Source organism: Lissotriton vulgaris, chromosome 3_1 (genome assembly GCF_964263255.1).
Source record: "Lissotriton vulgaris chromosome 3_1, aLisVul1.2, whole genome shotgun sequence".
Lineage (NCBI taxonomy): Eukaryota > Metazoa > Chordata > Amphibia > Caudata > Salamandridae > Lissotriton > Lissotriton vulgaris.
The window spans coordinates 250,932,959-250,936,189 of NC_141689.1; the positions used below are offsets into that span (position 1 = coordinate 250,932,959).

The 3,231-nt window shown below is 38.3% G+C and overlaps 1 long non-coding RNA gene across 1 annotated transcript; it reads right to left on the reverse strand.

The window, feature by feature from the left end:
* Positions 1-1,640: 1,640 nt before the first annotated feature.
* Positions 1,641-2,362, reverse strand: LOC147726281 (uncharacterized). The gene is made up of 4 exons (XR_015309428.1): positions 2,276-2,362; positions 2,091-2,188; positions 1,892-1,986; positions 1,641-1,781 (listed from the first exon to the last, which is right to left on the reverse strand). It is a non-coding gene; the product is annotated as an uncharacterized LOC147726281 (long non-coding RNA).
* Between the last annotated feature and the right edge of the window lie 869 nt (positions 2,363-3,231).

Sequence of the window (3,231 nt, forward strand, 5' to 3'; positions counted from 1 at the left end):
TGTTGAGGACCACAATACTACCGCCCTTATCACCAGGCTTAATGGTGATATCTTCATAGCTTTGTAGATTTTTAAGGGCTTCCTTTTCTGTTTTAGATAAATTGTTGGGGGTCCAAATCTTTCCTGCCAGTAGTTTTTCGAGTCCTATTGAGATGACTTTTTCAAACGTGTCCACTTCTTGGCTGACCATCGAGATGTCAGGGGTCCACGTTGAGGGGGGTTTTAAGCCTGATCTATTGTTTTTTGGCCTCAATTCCTTGTTTTCGAAGAATCTCTTTATCCTAATTTTTCGAAAAAAGTCCCTGATGTCTTTCTCTATAGTGTACCGACAGATCCCTGTAGTAGGGGCAAATCCTAACCCTTTCTCTAGTACACTTATTTCTCCTGCATTTAATTCCCTATCTGAAAGGTTAATTATTGGGGCTTTTAGGGTGTGATCATCTATTCCCATTCCTTCTGGCTGCGGGTTCTCATATAGGGTCTTCTTGTCATAGTTTCCGTTTGACGGAACCCACGACGGCCCCTCCCCCGGGTCCTGAAGCCTCGGGTCTGTCTCTTTTTCTCCTGATCTAAAAAAATCTGGTAATTATGGAACTCGTCGGTACTATCCTCTCTTGCCTCATTCCGTTTACTGCTATCTTGGACTCTCTCAGCTTCTGAGTCACTAGTATTATAGGAAGTGTCAGAAAAAGTTACATTCTTTTTGTAAAATTTGTTTCTGTTATATTTGAATGGACGGTTGTTATATTCATTTGGGATTGGTTGGTCAAAATAGTCCTTTTGAAGGTACGGGTACACCAATTCCAATTTAAAATTGGCTATGTCTTTCCTGAGTTTATTCGTTTTTTTATTTATCATATATTCTTGGTATCCCGTAATGTCTTCTTTTATCTCTGCTAGTTTTTTTGTAGCCTCATCGAGTGCAGTGGACTCGTTAAGTTCTTTTTCTAATTTATCTATTTCTTCTTTTTCTATAATTAAGAGTCCCTGTGCTGTGTCTATAATGAGCAACATCCAGTCGCGACTGCACCGGTTCGCGATCAGAGTCCAGCTGTCTTTAAATTTTTCGTCAGTTACAAATAACCCAGGTTCGTTTGCAATTTGTAAACCCTTGGGGATGACACCTTTTTTACAGTATTGGAATATAAATTCTGCGTGGAGTTCCGTACGTATTATTTTTTTCTTCAGATTCCATAATTTGTTCCACTTGTCTTCATCACTTTTAGATAAAGTGATGGTATTAATACTTTTGGAGGACCCACCTAGGAGTTTTTTACATTGGTCCTCTGAGAACCCAAAGGTTCGAAGTGTGTCCATTACTTCTTTGTAAGCTCTCTGGCTACAGGAGCCGAGGTAAGTTTGACAAAAGAGAGAGTTTTCCCTTACACACCCAGAAAGGACTGGGAAAGGTAGCAAAACAAGAAAAAATTGGTTCCTTTCTGTGGTTCTTGAAATTAAGGTACAATTTACTTTTTAAGGACTAAGACACCTACAACATTTCTGTTCTCAATGATATGTACCCAGAGATTATTCCACAATTATCAAAAAAACATAATTTTCATTAAAATCAAATTTATTAAAAACATCAGAATCAAAATACGGTATATACTCAGTAATTCTACATTTAAAAACAATCACAGTATATTAACATTCAGCACAAGATTCAAATTCACAAAAATTCACAAAAAGTTAAAAAAGGGGGTAGCCAAGTTGTCGACGCGTTTCGGTGTTTTGAGATTGATGGTACACCTTCCTCAGGACTACAAACAAATTTCTTCAATCTAAAAATATACGGAACAGGCAATTAGTGTACATTCATTGAGATTTTTAATTTTCAGAAAGTTTTTTACAATACTATAGGTGTCAGAGCTAAACACTAAGATTCTCTTACTCAATTCGCAGTTTTCAATTTGCGGTCTCAGTCTAAATCCTGGGGATAGATAAATCTTATCCACTGTTATGGTTCCGGTTTCTTTCTTTAAAAACCTGTATGTACACAATGATAATTTGTGTACAGTTATTGCGTTCAGATTTTTTCGCAAAACTACAGCTTTTATACATGCTCTCCTAGGCAACAATATAATGCTTACTTTAAGTTATATGGTAGCTGCCTTGGAGATTTAGTTGCAACCACAAAGATGTATTTCGTGTTCACTGTTCAACACTTAGGAAGGATCCTTAGGCTGACCTGTGTGTACATAATATTAGGTAAACCGTAAGTCTATCGCATTTTAGACATTAGATTTAAAGAATGAGCTCATGAAGGTATGCTTACTATATAGCCGGTCATGGAAGCATTATGCTTTCTTCAATGTGTAACTCCAATGAGCGTCTTTTCCACCTTTAGGACTTGCTTTGGTCTAAAGGGAAAGGAGTGCTTCTTTTTTTAAAATTGGAAGACCACTTCTTTTATCTAAATAAAGAGAATACAATGCGCATGTTATACTCCATCATGTTCCCTTATTTGGAGCTAATTTATTTCAAAGCAGTTAAAGTTATGGTCTATTAGCTTGTTTAAAGGACAGCAGGCATATAGGGCTGCAAATTGAGTAGTATTTGCAGGACCTCTAGTTTTAAAGTACCAATGCTGCTTGTATACACGTAAAGCAATACAATCCTGTTTAAAGTTAGTCACATTTAAAAAAAGGGGGGGAAAGAATCCCCAACTCAACATAGTGGGTTTTGTCTAAATACAGCATATATGCTGGACCTAGGGGATAACCTGCGCCCTTTTGTCCTCTTTCTCTTACCTCCGTTTCAAGAGCTCCACGCCGCCTGTCTGGTAACCCGGTCTCCAGCATCAGTAAATGAGCTAGGAGAAACGGTTCCTTTTATACTCTGGGGTGGTCTGTTTGAATTGGGAAATCATTTTCACCTGTGTGGACCATCAGCACTGTGTGGTCGCCATTTTTGTAGTTTAGAGTGTAACTACTGGCCTTATACTGCCTACAGGTGAAGAAGGACTAAAGCCCAAAGATCGAAATAATCGAAAAAATGTTTATTTAAGGGCAGTGAGGTTAAGGTGAATGAATGTGCGATATTCTATCTCAAGGGGTGGATAATGTTATACCTTGCACAGAAGCGCCCGTGGTGGTAAAGAGAATCATGGGCTGTTATTGATTTAGATACTCGGGATGGTCGTTGTACGGTCGCCATTTTTGTAGTTTTTAGTACAACTACACTCTTCGAACTGCCTACAAGTAAAGAGGGACTCGTGCCCAACGATCTTAG